Here is a 26,991-nt window from a genome sequence, read left to right on the forward strand (position 1 = left end):
GGGCTGGGGATGTGGCTCAAGCGGTAGCGCGCTCGCCTGGTATGCGTGCGACCCGGGTTCGATCCTCAGCACCACATACCAACAAAGATGTTGTGTCCGCCGAGAACTGAAAAATAAATATTAAAAATTCTCTCTCTCTCTCTCTCTCTCCTCTCTCACTCTCTCTTTTAAAAAAAAAAAAGACACTTTAATTTAGGCCCTATGAGACTTCAATGAGACCCAACTTAACCCACTGAACTTCTGCCTATAGAAGTATGAAACTATCAAGGATTTTGTTTTAAGCTACTACATTTATGGTAGTTTGTCAGAGCATATTAAAAACAACAACAACATGTGAACTGTTACACTAAGTTTGTAGTGACTAAACTTGCCCAAGATCACATAGTAAGTAACTGATGATGCTGGGATTCAAACCCGTGAAGTGTGGCTTATGCTCTTGGTCACTGATGACAAAATGAGCAAAAAAGGAACAAAGACAGATGAGACTCTAAAGATCTGAACACTTTCACTGGCAGAGCTAAGATAAAGAGCCATTATATTCCTCCTATGTAACATTAACTTTGATTCAGGACTAAATCACATTTATGTATTACAGAGAATAATATTACCAATTAATTACCAAAAATAATTTTTAATCAAGTAAAGTCTAAACTACAGTTAATTATGTAACTAAGTATAAAGTAAGTTTTTGGCATCACAAGAACAACACTGCTGGTAAACAAAAACTAATAAAAAGTGAAATGACAGATATACTAATTCCCTTAATCTTTCAAAACAGTAAGATGATACAGTTAAAAGTTGGTAAAATTAAGATACAAAGACATAAGTGAGAATATGATGCAAACACATGAAGATGACATTATGAAGTTTTGCAGAAGGGTACATTTCTATCTTGTGAAAATTGTAATATATTTAAAAAAAAAAAACTTGCCATAAAGGTGGTACTGGTGCTCCCATGTAATCCTAACAACTGCAGAGGATAAGGCAAGATAATGGAAAATTCAAGGCCAGCCTCAGCAACTTAGCAAGATCCTATTGCAAAAGGGGGCGGGGGGGGGGGGGGGGGTGCAGGGAGAAGGAATATAGAAGCTTGGTGGTTCAGTGCCCCAGGGCTCAGTTCCTCAGTCTGAAAAGAAAGAAAGAAAAATCTAGATGCATTTCAGTTTAGGTTCTCTGGGAAGCAGAACCAAGATGGAATTACAAATGTGAAAAATTTATCATGATAAATGCCTATGGGAAAATGAATGAAGAAACAGTAAGAGGAGTGAGTAGAAAAAGACTTCAAGATATGATACAGGCCTGTCAATTGTGAAAGGAAAGAATAAAGAAGAGATCAGAACACCCTCAAACCACTACAGCTCTGGTCTACCTGCCCAACAGAGAGCTCAAATACAAAGAATGTTCTTAGAGAAATCTCACCTTGAGCAGAAAAGGCAGATGCTAGCACCTTGCTGGGCTCAGTTACTTGGGGAGAAATATCCAGGGAGAATGTGACCATGGATCAATGATGCAGCAAATCTCAAAGGCTCTATTACTAGAAGCTGTCAACTAACATCCCTCAAAGCAAAATTCTTAAAAGGAGATCTAAGCAGAACCCCTCCGGGGCTCTCACAGATGTCATATAATGGAATACTCTGCAGCCATTAAAAAATGTTAGGAAAATTTTTCCAACTATGCTGTTATTTTCCCTTGAGACAGAGTGTCACTTCTCACCATGTTACCCAGGTTAGCCTCGAAATTGTGAAGCTCCTGCCTCAGCTTCCAAAGTAGCTAGGATTACAGGTATGTGCCACTGTGCCCAGCTTAATGCTTCTTCTAGGAAGTTCTAGAGTTCTTCGATTATACCTCCAAGACAATCCAGACAAGTGAAAAAAAGCCAAACACAGATTTTGTATTTCGATCCCATCCTCAACGATCAAAGTACCAGTTGTTATTTATTCTACTTCCATAAAAATCTGTTTAAACAAAGGACCACAATGCTAAAAAATAACTGAAAAGCATCTGTGTCACAAAAAAATAATTTTTGATTAAAAAGGAAGCAAAATAAATTTAACTTCCCTGTTTGTATATTAGCCTGAGACTACAACACACACACACACACACACACACACACACACACACACACACACACACAATATACATCCCAAACAATTTTTTTAAATGAAATAAAAATGTTAATGGTGTTTACTATTGGATCATGAGCTTTTTTTTTTTTTCATTACTTGTATTTTCCATGCTGTTTACAACTAACATAACAAGACTTTGGTAATATTAAAAAATAAATAATCTGAAAGTTCTATGGTTGATTGAGAAAGGCCTGAACTGACAAACTGACTCTTCTCTTCAGAGCTGTTACTATGAAAATAATTTGGCCTCTAATTAGCTAGGGGCAAAAGAACACATTTACAAATTACTATTTTCACTTCAAAGAGTAGTCTGCCTGTTAAGGTATAATACATGCATTTAATTACCCATTTAACAACTTTAATACTTAAAAGACACTCAACAAAATTATGGCACTTAATAGTAGCACACAAATAATTAAAATATATCACACGCTTTTCAGAAAGATTTCAATGACTTCAATATACAAATGCCAGTAATCCATAGTCAAATTATTTCCTAATCATTTTTATTTTATAGAATCATTCAGTATTAACAGCAGTATCTGTGTAAAACACACATAACTGCCCAAACTCGCTTGGTTTTCCCATCAGAAAGCTTTTAGTATTCTTGTTTAATAAATGCTGCATTTGATATATGAAGCCAAGATCATCAAGTTGAAAAGGTGGCAATACCAGGGAAAAACACTGATTCATAATTAAGTGATATTTTAAACTAGGCTGGTAAGCCTCTTGCAAATTCTTGAATTCTAACAGGACCCTGACTTCCTCCCACTCCCCCAAGATGCTGCTGGGGATTCAGGGCTTTGCACAGGCTGGGGAAACACTCTATGTATCCTTAATCCTCGTAATATCCTTAACTTATCAGAATAAAAGTATAAACCTTTAAAGAAAAAAAGAGCTGAAAAACTTATTTTTGCATTTGTATTTTCTCTTTCCAGTTAACTTGAACTTTCAATAATAATCACGTATATAAGTATATGCTGGGATAAATGTAATTAATAATGCCAGGAATTTCAATATTGGTTAGATTTTCCAGATATAGAGGAGCACTTTGTTTATCTGGTTTTGTCTTATATCTATATAGACTATTCCAGAAGTAATTACAAGGAGACTTGGACTACAGACATTTGACACTGGAATTTTGACAGGGACTTCCATTCCATCGACTACTTCATTTCCAGTTTTGTTTTATTTATCCTATTTTCATAAAATCCATTTGGACAAAGGGCTGCAATTCTAATAAAGTTGAAAAAGTATCTGTTTCACAAAAAAGAACTTTGATTAAAAAGGTAACAAAGAACGTTTAACTTTCCTGTTTCTAAGAGTGAGACAACACACACACACACACAATGAAAGTTCATTTGACATTTACAGTAAGTCTTCCAACCCAAACACAGGATATCTTTCCATTTGTCTGTCTTCTTCAATTTCTTTCATTAGTGTTTTGTAGTTTCCCTTGATTTTATAGTTCTCTTGATTTCTTTCTAGGAAAGTTCAGTGTTAATGTAGAAAAACTCTACTACTTTTTGCACATCGATTTTTGTTATCCTGCCACTTCACTTAATTTATCAGTTTGAACAGTTTTTTGGTTGACTCTTTGGGATTTTCTACATATAAAATCATACTGTCAAGAAACAGTGACAGTTCCACTTCTTCCTTTTCTACCTGGATGCCTTTTATTTTGTTCTCTTGCCTTCTGCTTTGGCAAGGGATATCAGTAGAATGTTGAAAAAATAATCATAAGCGGAAGCATCCATCCTTATCTTGTTGGGATCTCACAGAAAAGTGTTCCAATATTTCACCACTGAATATAATCTTATTGACATGGGTACCCTGCTACAAGGTGCACAGCCGGCCTACCAAGAAGTGGCACCTAAACAATGGAGCAGGGCAGTGTCTGCCCCAGGCAGCAAGCACAGTCCCTTGGAGCCCAGCCACGTAGCCTGGTGGCGCCAAGGCACGAAAAGAGCATTGAGACAAGCCAAGCAGCAGCACAACCAGTTCCATTCGATGATCTCAACCTCCCACTTCCAGAACCTATGAGAATATGAAATGGGGCAGACCTGAATGGAGGTTAGGACTCAAAAACTGACCAATAGAATTGCTTTAGCTATTCTGGGTCTCTTTATTTTCCAGATGAATTTCATGACTGCTTTTTCTATTTCTATGAGTAATGTCATAGGGATTTTGATTGGAATTTCATTAACTCTGTATAATGCTTTTAGTACTATGGTCATTTTGACAATATTAATTCTACCTATTCAAGAACAAGAGATTTTCCATCTTCTAAGGAAGGTCTTCTTTAATTTCTTTCTTTAGCATTCTGTAGAGGTCTTTTACTTCTTCTGTTAGGTTGATTCCCAAGTTTGTGGGGTTTTGGGGTTTTTTGTTTGTTTGTTTGTTTGTTGAGGCTAACTGTAAATGGAGTAGCTTTGCTTGTTTCCCTTTCAGAGGATTTGTCACTGATACACAGAAAAGCCTTTGATTTAAGGGTGTATCCTGTTACTTTGCTGAATTCTTTTACTAGTTCTAGAAGTTTTTTGGTGGAATTTTTTGGGTCTTCTAGGTAGAAAATCATATCGTTGGCAAATAGTGCTAATTTGAGTTCTTCTTTTCCTATCCGTATCCCTTTAATTTCTTTCGTCTAACTGCTCCGACCAGTGTTTCAAGGACTCAGACCTTAAAATATACTACAAAGCAATAGTAACAAAAAAAAAAAAAGCAGCATGGTATTGGCATCAAAATAGACTGGTAGACCAATGGTACAGAATAGACTCAGAGACTAACCCACATAATTACAGTTATCTTATATTAGACAAAGGCACCAAAAGCATACATTGGAGAAAAGATAGCCTCTTCAATAAATAGTGCTGGGAAAACTGGAAATCCATATGCAACAAAACGAAATTAAACCCCCATCTCTCACTATCCACAAAACTCAAAGTGGATGAAGGACCTAGGAATTAAACCAGAGACCCTGTGTCTAATAGAAGAAAAAGTAGGTCCCAATCTCCATTATATCGGATTAGAACCCTACTTACAGCGCAAGAATTAAAATCAAGAATTAATAAATGGGATGGATTCAAACTAAAATGCTTCTTCTCAACACAAGAAACAATCTGTGAGGTGAATACAAAGCCTACAGCTTGGGAGCAAATTTTTACCACTTGCACATCAGACAGAGCACTAATCTCTGGGGTATATAAAGAACTCAAAAAGTTAAGCATCGAAAAACAAATAACCTAATCAATAAATGGGCCAAGAAACTGAACAAACACTTCTCAATCGGTGATATACAATCAATCAATAAATACATGAAAAAAATGTTCAACATCTCTAGCAATTAGAGAAATGCAAATCAAAACTACTCTAAGATATCATCGCACTCCAGTCAGAATGGCAGCTATTATGAATACAAACAACAGTAAGTGTTGCCAAGGATGTGGGGAAAAAGTCACACTCATACATTGCTGGTGGGGCTGCAAAATAGTGCAGCCAATATGGAAAGCAGTATGGAGATTACTTTCAAAACTGGAATGGAACCGCCTTTAGACTCAGCTATCCCTCTCCTCAGTCTATACCCAAAGGACTTAACAATAGCATACAGGGACACAGCCACATCAAGGTTTATAGCAGCACAATTCACAATAACTAAACTCTGGAACCAACCTAGATCCCTTTAGTAGATGAATGGATAAATAAAATGTGAGTACACACACACACACACACAATGGAATATTATTCAGCAATAAAAGAGAATAAAATCATGGTATTTGCAGGAAAATGGATGGAGTTGGAGAATATAATGCTAAGTAAAGTTAGCCAATGCCAAAAAAAAAATGCTAAATGTTTTCTCTGATATAAGAAGGCTGATTCGTTGTGAAGTTGGAAGGGGCAGCATGGTAAGATTAGATGAACCCTAAATAGAGGAAAGGGAAGGAAAGGAACAAGGGGGTTAAAAAGACGGTGGAAATGAGATGGACATCATTACCCTAAGTACATGCATGAAGACATGACGAGAACCTTCCCATTCTCAGGCACCAAGGGCAGCAATTGGCAAACAAGTTATACAGTGTCCTTTTGTAGATGTGCCTGCAGGTATATATCCTCGTAAATTTAATGAAACCCAAATAAAGCAAGCTCTAAGAGGAGTACTGGAATCAGTTAAACACAATTTAGATGTGATGAGCCCAGTTCCCACCAATAAGGATGTATCAGAAGCTGACTTGAGAATTGTCATGTGTGCCATGTGTGGTGATCCATTTAGTGTGGATCTTACTCTTTCACCATTCCTTAATTCTCATTCTTGCAGTGCTGCTCAAGCTGAACAAAATAATTCCTTAATGCTTGATAAAATTATCGGTGAAAAAAGGAGGTGAATACAGATCACAATATTGTCATATCACTCTTCAATTGGAGTAAGGAAGGATGAACTGGTTCATGGGTATATATTAGTTTACTCTGCTAAGTGGAAAGCATCAATGGGAATGCTTCGAGCATTTCTATCAGAAGTTCAAGATACTATTCCTGTACAACTGGTGGCAGTTAATGACAGCCAAGCAGATTTTTTTTTGAAAATGAGGCTATCAAGGAGTTAATGACTGAAGGAGAACACACTGCAACTGAGATCACTGCTAAATTTACAGCATTGTATTCTTTATCTCAGTATCATCTGCAAACTGAGGTCTTTACTCTGTTTTTTAGTGATTTTCTAGAGAAAAAAAATGATAGAAAATTCTTACTTGTCTGATAATACAAGGGAGTCAACACATCAAAGTGAAGATGTTTTTCTACCATCTCCCAGAGATTGTTTTCCTTATAACAACTACCCTGATTCAGATGATGATACAGAAGCACCACCTCCTTATAGTCCAATTGGGGGATGATGTATAGTTGCTTCCAACACCTAGTGACCGTTCCAGATATAGGTTAGATTTGGAAGGAAATGAATACCCTGTTCATAGCACTCCAAACTGTCACGATCATGAACGTAACCATAAAGTGCCTCCACCTATTAAAACTAAACCAGTTGTACCTAAGACAAATGTGAAAAAAATGGATCCAAATCTCTTAAAAACAATTGAAGCTGGTATTGGTAAAAATCCAAGAAAACAGATCTCCCAGGTGCCTTTGGCATATCCTGAAGATATGGATTCTTCAGGTAACTATGCAGACCCCATTGACACAATTTTCAAACAGAAGGGCTATTCTGATGAGATTTATGTTGTCTCAGATGATAGTCAGAATCAAATTATTAAAATTCGAAACTCATTTGTAAATAACACACAAGGATATGAAGAAAATGGATTTTCTGATAGAACCTCAAAAGGTCATAGGGAACGGAGGCCTTCTAAATATAAATATAAAACCTTGTTTAGTAAAGCCAAGTCATATTATAGAAGAACACATTCAGATGCAAGTGATGATGAGGCTTTCAATACTTCAAAAACAAAAAGAAAAGAAAGACATCAGTGGAAGTGAAGAAGATCCACTTCTTTCTCCCGTTGAAACTTGGAAAGGTGGTATTGATAATCCTGCAATCACTTCTGACCAGGAGGCCAATGAAAAGAAGATGAAGAAGAAAACTCACAAAGTAAAAGAAGATAAAAAGGAGGATGATCCATATGACCTTGAAGACCTTTGCGCAGAAATGAGGGAAATACAAAGAACCAAATACAATTCTGAAATTTGGGACCTGTATTTTGAGATGATATTTTCAGAATGAGAAGTATACATGGTTACTTCATGAATGCAGAGACATGAGAAAATGGTTATGATGGCAAAAAACAAAGAACCTCACCCCCACACTGGTGCATAGGCCTATACACAAGTATGGCTGTATGCTGGACCAGTAGTCAATGACGGGTAAGATCCAATTGCAATGGTACCAACCTAAGACAGGAGGCTGACGCCTTGAGGTCAGCTCATCCGATGACGGGTAAGGAACATATGTAGTATTGGACAACCTAAGACAGGCACGGTCCCTAAGCCACATGCTTGTTGTTTAATTAAACAGAAGGGGGGAGATGTTGAGAGCCACAGCCCAGTCGAGTCGGAATGGCCCCTGGCATTTTGCCAGAAGTAGTGGTTGAGAGATGAGGACAGCGAGCCATTAAGATAATGACTTTTGAATTATCACGGAGTTCCCGTTGAGTTCGGTTGAGCTCTCTCGGGGATTCCTGAAGAGTTCCCGTTGGTTGGTGGAGTTCCAGTGGAGGGAGTTCCTGTTGGTGTCTGGTCACTAGAACCATGCAGTGTTTGGGGAAGTTCGGAAATAAAGTTTGTTCCTGCTTGAGTGGCTCATGATTTGTGCCCAGCCAGACTGCGGCAGGTGTCAATATACTTTGTATAGAACCAGAGATAGGAAAAATTGTGTTCTATATGTGTAATATGAATTGTAATACATTCTAGTGTCATATATAACTAATTAGAACAAAATTTTTTTTAAAAAATGACCAATGGCATTAGATTTTCAAACCTAACTAGCATAAACTTGGAACAAAAGCATTAGTACTTTTGTACTAATTAGCATAAGTTTGGACCAATAGCAGTGACCCCATGTGCTATAAAAGCCCTACACTAGCACACTCCAAAAGAAAACCTGCTTATCAAATCCCTTCTTATACCATAGAAGTTCTGTTCCTATTTCCATTCTTCAATAAATCCTACTCTTACGAACTCACTCATCCTGGTCTGTGTATTTCATCCTTTGAATTCACAAGACATGAACCCAGGAAAAAAAACCAGAGTGAACTGCTGGGGTGTGGTGCAGCCCCAAAGGACATGGCCCACCATTAAGAGCTACAACACTTCTCAACTGCAGAGGTTTGCAACCTTACACAAACCTTACCTACCAGCAGAAGCAGGTAATTGAGTTTCATCTCCAAACTATGGTCTCAATATAATATGTGGCCTTTGGAATGCTGAAGTACAATTCTATACCTATTTGTTGGGTGTATTATCATGAAAAAATATTAATTTTACCAAATATCTTTCTACACCTAATGCAATATATGAAAAAAATCATCATGTGATCATATTATTTTTGCCCTGATTTTGTTAATATGGTAGGTACATTTCTTCATTTGTGAATTTTCGACCATACATGCATCCCAAGGATAAACCCATTTAATCATGATGAATCATCAATGTGTTGTTGAATATGATTTGCTAGTTAGTATTGTGTTGAGGATTTCCATATCTCCTTACAGAAGATGTCAAATGTCTGAGGTGATGAATGGGCTGGTTGGCTTGGATCTGGAGTTCTAAAATACATTCCACCTAGCTGGGTATATGGCTCAGTGGTAAAGCCTAGTATGTGTAAGGCTCCAGGTTCAATCTCCAGTACATTATTTTAAAAAAAAAAAAAAAAAAGAAATCATTGATCTAAGGGACATGATAGAGCACTGACCAAGGCCCTAGGTTTGAACCCCAGCTGAAGTGTAGGGCAGAAGGGGGAGACGCATAACATTATTATACATCATAAACATGTACAGCTACAATCTGTCAATATATAGATTTTTAAAAAGAGGTTCTTGACCTTTAATAAGACTTTTTACCCTTAAAGTATTGTATTTATTTATTCATTTATTTATTTTAAAGCCCACTAGGTAATGTTCTACCAGTAAGCTATATTCCCCACCCCATCTTTAAAAAATAAATATGGGGCATGGAGGTTTAGCTCAATGGTACAATGTTTGCCTAGCATTATAAGTCCCTGAGTACGCGGTCTAGCACTGCAGTCGATCAATTTTAAAAGTTGTACATATAATATGTCATATTTTTTTCTCTTCAACATGCTTTTTATACCTGAGACAAAAACTCTCATACTCTGGTTCTCAATAAAGCCTGGTATCTTCACAAGTGCAGAAGGACAGGAATACAAGGTTAAAAGCTACTGTCTAGATCCAACATTTTCTCTAGATAATTCCTTTGGTAGTTTTAATGATAAAGAAAGGCTCTAAAAATAGAAAAGTTCCTGAAGAAAAAGTTTAATGAGAAAGTAATGCACTAAAATAAAGAATAGATCATCACTCACTGACAAATATAGAACCAAAAATGATAAAGTTATAAACTAATACTCTTCTTCAGTGACTTATAAGCTGGTAGAAAATGAGACCTAAACTGACTCATATAATCCAAATACCAATAAAGCATATTTCTGGAGTGTCATTTAAACAGATAGCCAGAAATACTTTTCTATTTTGGAGTCTGCTGCTGTTGTTATTTACCAAAGCAAAGATTCCCTTGAGCTGTAGAGCTAGCATTTACTATAGCCCATACAAGAGCCTAACAATTAAAAAAAGTAAAATAAATCATGAGAACTCAGAAGTTACCACAAAAAGAAAACCTATAAGCTGAAATTTTTCTTTCTTTCTAAATGCATCAACTAAAATGGAAACAGTATTTTCAATGGATATGTACATTTTCAACACAACTATAGGTGTATGATCCCACCTATATAAAATTCTAAAGAAAATTTCTTGATGTCAACTTTAATGAGTGGTTCCTTGAGATCAAAGTGTTGGGGGTGACTAACTGCGAATGAACAGGAGGAATATTTATGGAGTGCTAGAAATGTTTTCCTCTTGACTATAGTTTATAAAAATTTATATGTGTCAATGGCTGGGGTTGTGGCTCAGCGGTAGAATGCTCGCCTAGTATTCATGAGGCCCTGGGTTCGATCCTCAGAACCACATAAAAATAAATAAAGTAAAAGTATTGTGCATAACTAAAAAAATAAACACTTAAAAAAATTTTAAAAATTTATATATGTCAAAACTGAAAACATACGCTTAAAATGGATGCATTGGATATACACTACTCCTAAATGAAGTTGATTTTTTTAAAAAAAAAGAATCGTGACTGATGTTTTCAGTATGTATACTGTGAAACTTAAGAATTGTATTCTATACTTAAACACATGCACAGTTCATTGCATGTCAATTCTAACTTGATAAGCTTGCTAATGTCCTGCATAATTGGTTCCCTCTTCCTGTTCTCATAAATAAGTAAAATGCTACAAATAATCCCTGAACATGAATAGAACTTTAAGAAATAAAAAACAGCAAAACTGAGGTGATAAACTGGGAAAGTTACTTAAGCAAAAACAAAACAAACCAACAGCAAATACCATTCTAAAGAGTGAAACATTAATATTGTATCATTCTCCACTACCAAATTATGCCCAAACAACTTCCACAAAAGCACCCTTTTGCATGAGATAGTCTTTGTAGTTCCTGGTACACTCATTGTTCATTCCCTAACCTCTTTCTTCAATGTCTGGAATTATTATTACCACATGCAAACATGAGGGACAGGTCAAGAACCAATCATAGAAACATCACTATACCAGTGAATCAATACTAGAAAGACTATAACTCTGCTTATTATGCAGGAAAAATAAAGCCCTGTTTTATCAAACCAATTAAGTCTGTTTTTCTGTTATCTAATGCCAAAATCAACCCTGATACAACAACTGACACTCATTTTTTTTACTGAGTTATAACTCACATAGCATAAAATTTACCCTTTTAAACTATATAATTAACTAATATTTAGTATATTTACAAGGTTGTATAATTATTACCATTAATTCCAAAACATTTTCATAATCCTAAAGATATCCCATTATCCATCAGCACTAACTTCCTATCCATTTTCCTCTTCCCATCTCTCTGGATTTGCCTATTCTATACATTTCTTATATCATACACCATATAAACTTTTATGTTTAGTTTCTTAGTTTAGGGGGGTGGGAAAGTTCCTGGGGATTGAATCCAGAAACACTCAAACACTGAGCTACAACTCTAGCCTATCTTTATTCTTTTCTTTTTCTTCCCCTCCCCTCCCCGCCTTGAACCAGGATCTTGCTGAGTTACCCAGCCTGGCCTCTAACTTGGGATCATTCTGCCTCAACCTCTGGGGTAGCTGGATTACAGGCACACCACCACACCTGGCTCACTTAGCACAGGTTCACCCATGATGTGGGTGAATCAATGCATCATTCCTTTTTATGGCTAAATATTATTCCACTACATAAATATATCACATTTTGTTTATCCATTCAACAAGTGATAGTTATTAAAAAAAGAGAAATAAATAAAAATCAATAGCTTTTATATAGGAAAAACAATAACTAATGATCTGAATGGTGGTAGCCCCCAAAATTCTTAAGTTGGAATCTAATACCCAGTGACTTTTACAGATATGATTAAGTCTTAAGGATTGTGCTCTATTAAAGGGAACTACTGCCTTTATTCAAAAAAAAAAAAAAAGAGTAAAAGGAGCTGCCTTGCTCCTTCTACCAAGTAAGGACACACCAAGAAAGCACCATCTCTGAAGTAGAGACTAAGTCCTCACAAGTCTCCAAATCTGCAAGTACCTTGATCTTGTACTTCCCAGTCTCAAATAAATTTGTCTAAGGTAATAGATGACCAAAATGGACTGTTAAAAAATATAAGAAAGAATGGGCTGGGGATATAGCTCAGTTGATAGAGTGCTTGCCTCACATGCACAAGACCCTGGGTTCAATCCCCAGTGTGTGCATGCGCGCGTGTGTACACACACACACACACACACACACAAATATATATTATATATGAAAGAAGAATGAAAATAAAATATCCTCTATAGCACAGTACCAACAAAAGACTTTGGAATAAGTTTAATAAGCTGGCATTTATCTAAAAAACTACATTTTTATTAGATGTTATAAACACTATCATATGTAGCAGTGCTGTGGAAGGGTCAGCTATCCCCTATAGTAATTCATTAATTTCATGTGATTCAAATTAGAATCCAAAGGGGTTTTGATATTTAAGGGAGAAAAAATGACCAAATTAATATGTAGGAATAATAGCTAAGGAAAGTCAAAGATAAGAAGTTGGAAACTGCTCCAAATAACAAAACATAATAGATTATCACAGAAAATAGCTAAACACAGTATTGATATAGGAACACATGATTAGGTAAAACAGTACTCAATTAAAAAAACAAAAGATCTCTCTATATATGAAATTTTAAATAAAATAATGGGATCACTCAAGTCAGGGAAACAAATGGCTTATTTTTTTTTAATGCTGGTAATCTTTTAGAAAAAAAGAAGGTGCTTACAGTTATCCATTGTACAAAAAAATAAAATCAAGATGAATAGTGACTGTATGCAATAAAAATACTGTTGGAAGAAAGCTGGGAAACACTTTCACAACTTAAGATTAGAAGCTATAGAGGAATACATGTTTGAAATTAAAAATTTTTCTACATGTGGGGAAAAATAAATATGTAACATAGAGAGCAATTTTATTTGGGGGAACCCTCTATCTCTGAGCTATATATCTCTAGCCCTTTTACAAATTTTATTTTGAGACAGATCTCACTAAATTATCCAGACTGACCTTGGACTTGTACTCTTCCTCCTGCCTCAGCCTTCCTTGTAGCTGGGATTATAGGCTTGTGCCGCCACTGCTGGCCTATGGTTAATGTTTTTAACATGTAATGAACTTTTACAATGTCTTTTACAAAGACAATCAAATAAAATGCAGGGAAAGGATATCAAACAACACTTCACAAAAGAACAAATGTGTATTACTGATGGAAATTCAAAATAAAATAAAATAAAAAATTAAAATAATTCAAATTAAAACTAACTGAGATAAAATGATACATCTTTAGAAAGTAAACTTTCTAAACAGCTATAGCCCTATTGTTACCAGAGATGTAGAAGAAAGAATTCTCACATGTTGTTGGTGGACAACTTTGGTAGGTAGCAATTTGGCAACATCTACAGAAATAAAAAACTATAAAAATACTTAAGCCCAGAAATTCTACTTCTGAAAATCTATTTCACAGAAATAAAAGTGTCATGAAGTAATGACACATATTCAAAGATACAATATTATTTAAAATGACCAAATAGAAAAGGAATATATACTCATAAATATAGAAATGGCTAAATAAGTTTTATATAACAACATGAAGCATTCATTACAGAGCCATGCAAAGAATGAATTAGAGTTATATTTTACATGGGGGAATTCTCTCTGAGGTATTATTTGTGAAAAAGCAAGTTGCAGAAAGTTTTATGTGCAACAATCTCTCTCAACCATCACCACAAAACCGTTATATATCTAAGTAGGAATACAAAAAAGTATCAAAGAGTACATAAGAAAAATACTATTTATGCAAATCTGGGGCAAGAGGGAAAGGGTAGTTCTGATACTGCGGGAAGTAAAGTTGAGCCCCAAGCCAAAAAGAATAGGATAAACTCTCACTTATGTTTTCATATGAACTGACAAAAACAAATACTATTCAATCTTAAGCAGACACATCAGTTTGTAACTTTTTTCCAGGATGAATGATTTCAATGATTGACACAGAATAATATTAATAACTGAATGCAACAACACAATTTAATTAGTAGTAAATAAATATATGTATGTGCATTTAAAATTATGCCCATCAGTTATATTGTAGATCTGCATGTGCCTTAGGAGAACAATAAAACTCCTTTAAGTTGGGCATAATCATTTATAAGATGAACTTATAAATAAGAATTAAGGGACTGGGGTGGGGCTCAGTGGTAGGGCGCTTGCCTTGTGTGTGGGGGGCACTAGGTTCAATCCTCAGCACCACATAAAGATAAATAAATAGAGCTATTTTGTCCATCTACAACTTAAAAAATAATTTTTTTAAAGAATTAAAATGCCAGGCTATTAAAACTCTCCACTTATAAAATGAACACAACCCCCTTGCCATTTACTAAGATTGCCATGTTTTTTTTAAAAGCTAATTGTTAAAAGGGAAATTTCTTCAACATAACGAAGGCACTATAAAAAAAATAACTAACAGTATACCACATGGTGAAATACTAAATGTTTTTCCCGAGATTAAAAAAGCAAAAGATACATACGGAAAACTACAAATGTTGCTGAAAGAAGTAATTCCACCTTTTCAAACACTTTCAAAAGACCTTAAAGAATGATCTGAAAGAGCTATTTATACACACACATCCACAGAAACTGTTGTTGTTGTTTTGAGATGGTCTCACTGAGTTACCTAGGCTGGTGCTGAACTCCTGGACTATGTGGTACATAAAATGAATTTATTATTCAGTCTTAAAAAAAGAAAAAGCATAGAAATTCTGACTCATGCTACATCAGATGAACCTTGAAGACATTATACTAAGTAAGCCAATCACAAATAGAGAAATACTATATGATTCCACTTACATAGGGCACCTAGATTAATCAAATTCATGGAGGCAAAGTAAAATGGTGGCTGCCTAGGACTGTGTGGAGGAGAAAATGGAGAGCTGTTTAATGAGAGTACAGTTTCAGTTTTGCAAGATTTAAGACAGTTTTAGGGACTGGCTGCACCACAAACTGAATGTATTTAAATACTACTGAACTTCACATTTATGTAATATATACCTTAATAATAAATGTTTTAAAAACTAGAGCTAACATCATAATACAAAGAGAACAGTAGTTTCCCACGAAAACCAGGAACAAAGCAAAGATGTCCCCTCTCACAACTCAAGACAAGAAAAAGAAATAAAAGGTATGTAGAGGGGAAAAGGGGGGAAAAAAAAACCAAACTATGTTTTCAGATGATACAATTGTGAATGTCAAAAATCCAAAAGAATTAGCCAAAAAGGAATTCCTGGACTTAAAAGTGACAGCTGCAAAATAAATATACAAAAACAACTGCTTTCCTATATATTCAATGAACAAGTGAAATTTGAAACTATAAACCTAGTACTATTTACTTACTTCCCTTGTGATGATTAATCTTGGTTGTCAATCTGCCTAGACGACTAGTAAAGCACACTTCTAGATGTGTCTGTGAGGATGTTTCCAGAGATGACTGGCATGTGGGTCAGCGAACCTAGTGGGGCAGACCCACCTTGGTGGGGGGTAGATTCCATCCAATAGGCTGGGGGTCTGGATAGAACAAAAAGCATAAGAAAAAAACTCATGCTCCTGCACATTCAACTCTAGTAGGTTCATTTTTTGCTGCTGCCATGGCCCATGAATATCAAACTCCAGATTCTTCATCCTCTGAACACAGAGTTACACAAGCAACTCTCCAGGGGGACTCCAAACCTTCAGTCTTGAACGGAGCTATATTAGCTTAGCACCTATTATTCTGAGGTTTCCAGCTTCTTAGATTGAGCAGATACTGACTTTCCCCACTCTCTAGCCTGCAGACAGCCACTGTGGGACTATTCAGCCTTTGACTATATAAGCCAATCTCCTTTTATAACTATGTGCTTATATGCTTTCTTACATGCTTTTTCCCATTTATTAGTGCTGCTCCTATGGAGAATCTTAATAAAAGCCACGCACAAAATACTTAGGTATAAATCTAACATGCACAAGATCTACATAAGGAAAATGATAAAATTCTGATGAAAGAAATCAAATAACTGGAGATGTTCCTTATTCAAAGAGAGAAAAACTCAATATTATCAAAGATGTCCATGTTTCCCAACTTGAGCTACAAATTATACACAATCTCAATCAAAATTTCAGCAAATTATTTTGTCAATATGGACAGATTCTGGTTTATATGGAGAGGCCTAAGACCCCAAACAGTCAACACAATACTGAAAGAGTAGACCAAGTCAGAAAATTAACACCACCAACTTCAAGTCTTATGTAAACTTACAGTGATCAAAACAATGCAGTACTGGTAAAAGAACAAACAGTTCAATAAAACAGAAGAGAAGGTCTAGAAATAGACCAACAAATATAGTCAACTGATATTTGACATAGAGGCAAAGTCTATACAACAAAACTCTTTTTCAAGAAACTGTGCTGGCAAAACTGTACATCCACATGCAAAAAAAAAAATGAATCTAGACACAAATCTTATATTGTTCAAATAATCAACTCAAAATGTATTAAAAATATAAATATAAAAATCAAAAATATAAAACTGCTAGACAATAACAGAGGAAAACTCCAGATGATCTTGGGTGTGGATATGACTGTTCAAATTCAACAATATATGAGGCACAATCTATGAAAAAAAATAAGTTGAGTATTAAGTTAAAAACTTCTGGGGCTTGTGACTCAAGAGTGCTAGCCTAGCATGTGTGAGGCACTGAGTTCTATTTTCAGTGTCAAAACATTGAGAAGTCAAGCCCCAGAGCAGGAGAAATATCTGCAAATGACATATACAATAAAGAGCTGCTATCCAACACATAAAAAGAACTTCTAAACTCAAGAAAAATGAACCCAAATTTTAACAATGATCAAAAAGAGCAGAACAAACACCTCGCCAGTTTGGCATTTTTCTTACAAAACTAAACATATTCTTATAAAATCCAGTTTTTGCGCTATTTGGAATTTACCCAAAATGAGTTGAAAACTTTCATCCACAAAATTCTATACAATTTATAGCAGCTTTATCCATAATTATCAAAACTTATTTCTTGTTCAAGGATCAAGTGAATAGAAAAATAAATTGTGAAATATCCAGACAACAGAGTATTATCCAGTGCTAAAATTAAATCAGCTATGTCATGAAAGACATAAAGTAACCTTAAATATATACCTAAATGAGGGCTAGTGCGTGGCTCAGTGGTAAAGCGCTTGCCTCGCATGTGTGAAGCACTGGGTTCAATCTTCAGCACCACATACAAATAAAGATATTTTGTGTCTATCTACAACTAAAAATATATACACCTAAATAAAAGAAGCCAGTGAAGTCTGCATATATCATATAATTCCAACGGATAACATTCTCAAAAAGGCAATTCTATGGAGACAATAAATAGATCAATTACTAAGGAATGGGGGTGCAGGAAGGATGAATTTGCAGCACACAGAATTTTGAATTTTTTTTTTTTTTTAGTTGTAGATAGACACAATACCTTTTTTTTTTTTTTAATGTGGTGCTGAGGATTGAACCCAGTGCCCCACACAGGCTAGGCAAACACTCTACCACTGGGCCACAACTGCAGCCCCCACAGAGGATTTCTGAAGCAACAAAACTACTGTCCATGATCCTATAATGGTGGATTTGTGGTATATATATTTGTCAAAATTCATAGAACATATACCACCAAGAATGAACCCTCAGATAAACTATGGACTGCCGGTGATAAAGATGTGTCATTGGGGGCTGGGGTTGTGGCTCAGCAGTAGCGTGCTTGCCTAGCACGTATGAGGCCCTGGATTCTATACTCAGCACCACATAAAAAAAAAATTAATAAAAAATAGGTATTGTGTCCAACTACAACAAAAATAATAGATATATCATTGTAGGTTCACCAACTTGGACAACACTGGAGAGGCTGTACATGTACAAAGAGGGGCACTTTCTGCCCTATTTCGCTGAGAACCTAAAATTTCTCTTTAAAAATTAAAAACATAGGGGCTGCGTTCAGTGGTATAGCACTTGCCTAGCACGTTTGAGGCACTGGGTTTGATCCTCAGAATCACATAAAAATAAATAAATTTTAAAAAGGTATTGTGTCCATCTACAAAAAAAATATTTTTGAAAAAATTAAAACCAAAAATAAAAATTTAAAAAAAATGGAGCTGAGGATGTAGTTCAGTCGTAGAGCACTTACCTACCTTGCTCAAAGCCCTGAGTTTGATCCCCAGCACCACAAATTGCAAAAATAAAATATTTAAAAAGAAATGAAGTACTAATAAACACAACAACACATGCTTAGTGAACGTGTATTATGCTAGTGAAAGAAACCAGAATCAAAAGTTATACAGTAGACGATTCAATTTGAGACATTCTATAAAAGAGAACTACCAGGTAAGAAAAAGATCAGTGATTGCCAGGATCTGATTGGGGAAAGGTTGGCCACATGGAACATGATTTTCTTTCTGTTGATGGCTATTGATATACCTGTCAAAACTCATGAAATTAAGCTGGGCACATCCTGAATCCCAGCTACTCAGAAAGCTGGGGCAAGAGAATTTCAAGTTTGAGGCCAGCCTCTGCAGCTTAACAAGACCATCTCTCAAGATTAAATAAAACGGGCTAAGGAGCGAAAGAGCACATGCCTGTGATCCCAGTGGCTTGGGAGGCTTAGGATGATCTCAGTTCAAAGCTAGCCTCAGCAAAAGCAAGGTGCTAAGCAACTCAGCAAGACACCATTTCTAAATAAAATATAAAAAAGGGCTGGGGATGTGACTCAGTGGTTAAGTGCCCCTGGAGTTCAATCCCCGGTACAAAAAAAAAAAAAAAAAAAGGCTAAGGAAACACACACACACACACATATGTCAGTGGTAGAATGCCCCTGGGTTTGATCTCTACTACAGCAAACACATACTCCTAAAACTAAAGACTGGGGGAGCAACATAATTGTGGACTGCAAGCTTAGAATGACCAAGATGCTGGGTTCAATTTGCAGTACCAAAAAAGACCCCTGAAACAGAACTCTATAAGGAGAAAAGAAAAAAAAAATGGAAATTTTACTGAATGTATGGGCTGGTATTGTGGCTCAGTGGTAGCGGGCTTGCCTAGCATGTGTGAGGTACTGGGTTCGATTCTCAGCACCACATATAAACAAATAAATGAATAAAGGTCCATCAATAACTAATAAATTTTTTTAATTTTATTGTATGTAAATTATTACCTCAATAAACCTGATAAACGAGAAAGTGTAGGAGGTGGGAGGTTGACAGGGCATCTGCCATCTCTAACATCTCTGAAAATATTCTTTTGGTAAATTACTAGGTATTATGTTTGGGATTTTTCTGATGTAAAGTTTATTTTAGACTTATAGTAAATATAGTGTGTCCTTTCCACTTTTGGATTTCTATACATTATACTTTGAAATTTACCATATTTTATATCTTGCTAATGAACTTGGTCTTAATATTACATATCTCCCAAACAAAGCAGGTGGTTGCCAACCCCAGCCAGGGTACAGTTCTCAAAGTGTGGTGTCTGGATTATAAGCATTTGAATCACCTTATATCTTGTTAGAAATGCAGAATCTTAGGCTCCACTCTAAATGAAGCACAAACTCTCAGTCTGAATCTAAAACAGTTAAGAATCACTAGCCGTAACGACCATCCAATTAAATCAGATTCTCCAGGTGACAGGGTTAGCCATCAGTATTCTTTAATCTCCCCAGATAATTCTAATGTAGAACCAAGATTAGTTTTGATTCAATAAGTTAGGTGGGTATCAGACATAAGAAGTTTAACAACACTACAGTTCTTTATAATGTCAGTAACCTAAGGATCTTTAAAACACAAAAATCCTTTCTCTCACAAATACTGAATATTACCTATTGCCACAAAGCGATGCACTTTTTTTTTTTTATATTAATGCTTGCTTGGGATTCCCTGGAATTAGACACAAGCTACTTATACTTTAAAATCTGGAGTTCTTCAACAGGGAGAAATAGAAAATAAAGAAACCAAAATTTCCTCGACTGACTGCATTCCCCAATAGTGTATCTAATTTTAATAAAGGAGTTAGAAGCACTAAATATATAGTAATTTTTTTACTATATATTATACTGTACAACTAATGTTTAAATAAACATGAAGTATATTTAGCACAAATCATATAGTCACCATCATATTTTTACTGTTTTCTTATGAAACATACAATTGAACTATTATAAGAAAGAAAACTCCATTATTATCAAACATTTAGCACTAATAACACAGGTCCTATTCATTTTTGTTGTTGTTCATAAACTTTTGCTGAAGAAAAATATTTGTTGACAGTTGAGCAAACTGTCAAGTTTTTAATTATATAAAACCCATCCTGGCAATAATAATTTTTTTAGAACTTTATTTGAATTTTATTTGAAATTTTAAAAATAGACGTTAAATATTGAAAGACTCTACTTTTAAATGTTTTTTTCCTGTTTTTCAGTTTTCCCCAACTCTTCATCTGAAATATTTACAAGTGTAACATATATTTTAAAATTCTTACATTATTATTTGGCAACTTAGAAATCTGTTTCAGAAACATTCTCCATTAACAGGCATCATTCATTATCAACTAACAAAGAAAGAAACTGTGACTTAAAGGAGTCTGTGTGATTTATCCAGGCCAATTTGTTTTTGTTTTTGTTTTTTCAGCTGTGCTGGGGTAATCAAACCCAGGGCCTATTTCATGCATGCTAGGCAAGCAATCTACCACTGAGCTATACCTCCAGCCCTGCACCAAGACTGAATAACAAGTAACAAAGCCAAAACTCAACCTCTTAACTCTCCTGTCTCCTGATGTTATCTTTTAGATCGAATCCTGAAGACTAGTGATTGCTATACACATCTCAAGATCTGTTCCTGGAACAATAGTTACCAAGTAATTTTTCTTAAGATAAACCCTTATTTTCTGAAGACACAATCATTTCTTCTTGGAATCCTGTTTCATATAATTAAATAGTAAATAAATTTGTGACAAGCACATCTCTTTGTTTGTCTTGTTATTTTATCTATATAAAGCGTGGGAATCCATTGTTTCAAGAACTGCAGTTTCCTATAAAATTGGGGTTCTTTTTTGGGGGGAGGGTAGGTAACAGGGATTAAACACAGGGAGCGCTTAACCATCGAGTCACATTCCCAACCCTTTCTTATTTTTTATTTTGAGGCAGGGTCTCACTAAGTTGCTTAGGGCCTCTGTAAATTGCTAAGACTGGCTCTGAATTCCTGATCCTCCTGCCTCAGCCTCCCAAGCCATTGGGATTACAGGAGAGCACTACAGTCCCAAACTTTAACCCATCTTTTGCTGCTGCTATATCTTTCTTTAATGTTTTACTAGCCTAACTGATTTTAAAAGAAGATAATACCTTTGCTAAGACTACTGCTTTATTCAAATACTTAAGTACTATTTGTTCTGTTTATCCATACAATCAAGAAACGTTCCTAATTGGTCAACTACATTTTCTCATCAATCTGTTGACTACAGTGACCTGAAGACCTTCACTTCCTTCAGTATTTTCCAGTCTTCTTCATAACTACGTTCACACACAACAAGACAGGAATTTTAAAAACATTTTCAAAGACATTTTCAAAACATTTTCAAGACTTGAACAATATTCATACAAGTTAAATTTCAAATTAAATGAACTCTACATTTGAAAAGTAACTTCAGATAGAATCTGAGCTGTCTTTCACAAACCTATGAAAATAAGAAGACAACAGTCTATCCTAACTGTAGAAGAATTATTTAAAAGAAAATAATATGAATCAAATCCTCAGAGTCAGGACAAGTAGTCTATACTAGAGTTTCTCAATGAAGTAATGTATTAACTTCAGAATTAAGATTAAGATGCAATTCAATTCACAAACCAGATTTTCTGTTAAATCTATAAAGGAGCAAAAAGTATTTTGAGACACAGTCTGAGGCTAGCCTCGAACTTTCAATCCTCCTGCCTTGTTGAGAGCCACAGTCACGTGGGGATGGTGCATGGCATTTTGCCAGAAGGAGTGGTTGAGAGATGATGCCAGCGAGCCATTAAGATGATGATATTTAAGTTAAGCTGGGTATAATTGCTGTGACTGGATGATGCTGGATTGAAACAGGTTGTGTATTCAGTGCCTCGTGGCGGCTCGGTTATTTGTGCCCAGCTAGACTGTGACACTGTCTTAGCTTCTGAGTAGCCGGAATTACAGACATATGATAATGCACCCAGCTAAATTTCTTCTTTCATTGAAAAGTAACACAATTTTTCTGAAGAAAATATAAAAAACAATTTCCTAAGAGTTGTGAGTAAATGGTCAAAGTAATCTTTCAGGTATTAAATCCACACATGCATACACAAAAAGCTGAGTTTGAAATACAAGAATCAGAAATTGAAGCATACAAGAGTGGTATGAGAAGTTTTATTTGGAAACCATGATTTTAAGTGGTCAGAGTTTTAGTTAATGTCAAAAGTGGTTTCCTAATGATCACTAAATACCAATTTTTTGAAAGTTAAGCAATTTCATATTATTATAAGCCTGTGTTCATTTTCTTGGATTGCTGTGACAAATTGCCACAAATTTGGTGTCTTAAAATAATAAAAAAAAAAATTGTTCTCACAGTCCTACAGACCCATAGGTACAAAAATCAAAATGTCAGCAAGGTTCTACTCTGTCCCAAAAAACAACAACAAAAAAAAAAACTCTGCCTCTTTCCAGCCTCTAGTGGCTCTAGACAAGTACCTGGTTTGTGATTTGCACACCTTCAATCTCTTCTTGCATCTTCACATGGCATTTTCCTTTTTGTGTCTTGCTATAGCCTATTTTTCTACACGTCTTCTCTTCTAAGGAGATTTGTTACTGGATTAAGAACCTCAAAGTCTGAGAAAACTGTCCAAAGTCATATTCACAGGTTCCAGCAACAAAAACTTGGGACTTATCTTTTGGGAGTCATTATTTAACCCACTACAAATTCCAATTAGTTATATCTCATTTTTAAATCATCTATATGCATACATTTAGAAGTAGATAGAAAAAATAGACATAGATACAGAAAAATCCATCAACAGTAATTACCTTTTGGGGGGGGGAGGTGAAGGGGAACTCTAACACGCTATTTTATATATCTCTGAAAAAAAGGAGCATCTACTTTTTCTCTAAACAATCATTTCATTCTCATTTATCTCTGCAATCCTCCAACAAATCTACACCCATTTTTACTCAGTTCCCACTTCTGAGAAAAATCATCTAAAAACTTTCTAAAACTTAAAACCCCACATCTACCACTCACCAGCACCTATTAAATACTTTAATTCTTCTCCAGTTACCTTGTCAGACATTATTTCCACAATTCCTCAAATTTTTCTTACAATTTTCAGTATACATACAGGATCATTCATATCAGCACAGAAACACATTTTCAATATCTTTTACTGGTTCCCTTGAGCCCATCTTCTACTCTGAATACCACTCTATTTCTTTGCTCATGTTTGCAGCAAAATACCTCAAAAGAATTTTCTAACCTCTCAATATATACCACCCCCTACCTACCTTGTGTATGTTGCAGGGCCTTGTGCATGCCAGGCAAGCATTCTACCACTGAACTCTACCCCTAGCCCCTTAAATTCAGTTTTATGTTCACTTTTCAACTCACCCTTATTTGCTCTCTTAGTTACCCAAATCCTACTGAATTATTTTCCTGTCTTTGACAGATTTTAGTTTGATTCCCTCCTCCCCTTTAATTCCTTTTTGTGGGGAATAAGAAGACAGCTAATGCAAAAGAATCACCTGGGCAGTTCTTGCCAAAATACAGTCTCTTCCAACCACACATAAAAACATTCTGGTTTACCAGAGAGAGACATAAATAAATATATGCTTTCTGGAAAAACTTTCCTGGATGATACAAATATAACACAATCCCAATCACTACATTGATAACCTCTAAATTAAAATTAACAAAATGACATTATGACTTTTGATTCATAATCATCTTTTTAAGTCTCTATATCCTTGGTTTTTCTAAAAGAAAAATATCTTCAGAGGAACCAGTAAGAAATTAATTGCAAATAGGTTTGATGAATCCTGGAAAATAATGTCACCCCCACCCCGCCACGCCTCCCTCACCCGCCCAAGTAGTCATATCACACCTAAATGACCACCTTCAAGATTCTATGCCTGTTATAAAGTTATATTCTTCCTTTTGCCTGCAAAAGCTTGTTTATTTTAGAATATTAAAAATTGCCAGGCTGCTGAAGAGAGAAAAATTTATTCTTCCCTTTTTTTGCTGTGTTATATTTTTCTACACAACTACCATATGAGAGTCCTTACAGCTCCTCATTCTGGTATATTTCACAAATTGTTTCTTTTCTGTATAGACAGCTTTACCTAGGGAGGTATTTATTTAAAAAGTAATTTCTACATGCTCATGCTATTCTGTATTCCTGATCTTGAGCAATAAAACACCAAAGACTTAAAAAAAAAAAAAAAGGATCAGTAAACCAGGTTTCTATCTCAGTGTACCAAATAATTTGAAGTACTCTAAACCTTTAAACCTTTCAAACTCATTCTATTTTCTCATGTTAAATAAGCATACAGGACTAAATTAAGTCAAAAGATCCTTATAGCTACACAATTCAAAAAGACATAAGGGTACTATAAAAAAATGTTTTAAACAGACATAAAAATCCATTATTTAGTGCATCTTTTGAAAACTTTAATCTTTCTTAAATATAAAAAAAATCCAATATATCCAGAAGATATTGTACTAAAAAAACTTTTATGTAAGCTGGGAATGGAACCACCATTTGACCCAGCTCTTGCCCTTCTCGGACTATTCCCTGAAGACCTTAAAAGAGCATACTACAGGGATACTGCCACATCGATGTTCATAGCAGCACAATTCACAATAGCTAGACTGTGGAACCAACCCAGATGCCCTTCAATAGATGAATGGATTAAAAAAAAATGTGGCATTTATACACAATGGAGTATTACGCAGCACTTAAAAATGACAAAATCATGGAATTTGCAGGGAAATGGATGGCATTAGAGCAGATTATGCTAAGTGAAGCTAGCCAATTCCTAAAAAACAAATGCCAAATGTCTTCTTTGATATAATGAGAGCAACTAAGAACAGAGCAGGGAGGAAGAGCAAGAGGAAAAGATTAACATTAAACAGAGACATGAGGTGAGAGGGAAAGGGAGAGAAAAGGGCAATTGCATGGAAATGGAAGGAGACCCTCATTGTTATACAAAATTACACATAAGAGGTTGTGAGGGGAAAGGGAAAAAAAACAAGGGAGAGAATTAAATTACAGCAGATGGGATAGAGAGAGAAGATGAGAAGGGAAGGGAGGGTAGATAGTAGAGGATAGGAAAGGTAGCAGAATACAACAATTACTAATATGGCATTATGTAAAAATGTGAATGTGTAACTGATGTGATTCTGCAATCTGTATAACGGGGTAAAAATGGAAGTTCATAACCCACTTGAATCTAAAGTATGAAATATGATATGTCAAGAGCTTTGTAATGTTTTGAACAACCAATTAAAAAAAGCTTTTATGTAAACTGGTTTTTATCTAGGAACTTCATTCCTGATCAAAATTTACACTCTGACACACCACCATTCTATCCTTAAAAGTCAATTTGCGCATATATATATCCTAATAAGAAAAAACTTCTACTTTAATAAAGAACATCATTACCCATTACATCATCATAGAAAAATAGTATCTACAGAGTAAGCAGTGCTTATTCTATCCTTTTTGGATAAAACCTAAAGGTATCTATACCCTATAATCAAAAGTAAAAAAAGCCAGAAGGACAAAATCTGTGCTACTTAATAGCTGGTATATCCCCTGAATATAAATATACTTACCCTCTCTGAGCATCAATTTTCTCAACTAAAAAATAAAGATAACACCTATCTTATAGGAATGCTCTGAGGATTAAAATAGACCATCTAATGCATTTTTTAGTGTTCTTAGAATACAGCAATCACTCAATAAAATGTAGTGACTACTTCTGAGACTGGTTTTTTATAAACCCCTTCTTTATAATCAGACTCTTCAAATGAAGTCTTTTAAATCATAAAATTATTAGGAACTACTTTTCTGCCCCCACAGTTATAATGAGCAAGTAGAATTCAACCAGGTCCAACATAAGCTTATGCTTTTATATTTTTTAAATAAAAATCAATACTTGTCAAAATTATTTCCAATAAATACTGACTATTATTAAATTAAATCCACAAATATAACTTACAAATTCATTTACAATTAAACTTAAAATTCACTTTAATTTTCAGGTTCATTCACAGATTTTAGGCTAGGAAATCATTTAAATAAAATAACAACATACGAAAATAAAGGCTGGGGCTAGGGTTGTGGCTCAGTTCATGGGTTCAACCCTCAGCACCACATAAAAATATAAATGTTATTAAAAAAAAAAAAAGAAAGAAAGAAAGA

At 35.1% G+C, this 26,991-nt stretch overlaps 1 protein-coding gene and 1 pseudogene across 5 annotated transcripts in view; one reads left to right on the plus strand and one right to left on the minus strand.

Moving 5' to 3' along the window:
• Positions 1 to 26,991, minus strand: part of Stag1 (STAG1 cohesin complex component) — a 360,462-nt gene that overhangs the window by 297,869 nt on the left and 35,602 nt on the right. The window contains exon 2 of one of the 5 annotated variants that reach the window (XM_040269834.2): positions 15,899 to 16,069. The exons of the other annotated variants lie outside the window; for them this stretch is intronic. The gene's annotated coding sequence lies outside the window, so the exon portion shown is untranslated. The remainder of the gene's footprint in view (positions 1 to 15,898; positions 16,070 to 26,991) is intronic. 5 annotated transcript variants of the gene reach the window in all.
• Positions 3,951 to 8,019, plus strand: LOC101962400 (rho GTPase-activating protein 5 pseudogene; annotated as a pseudogene).

Source organism: Ictidomys tridecemlineatus, chromosome 3 (assembly GCF_052094955.1).
Source record: "Ictidomys tridecemlineatus isolate mIctTri1 chromosome 3, mIctTri1.hap1, whole genome shotgun sequence".
NCBI classification, from domain to species: domain Eukaryota; kingdom Metazoa; phylum Chordata; class Mammalia; order Rodentia; family Sciuridae; genus Ictidomys; species Ictidomys tridecemlineatus.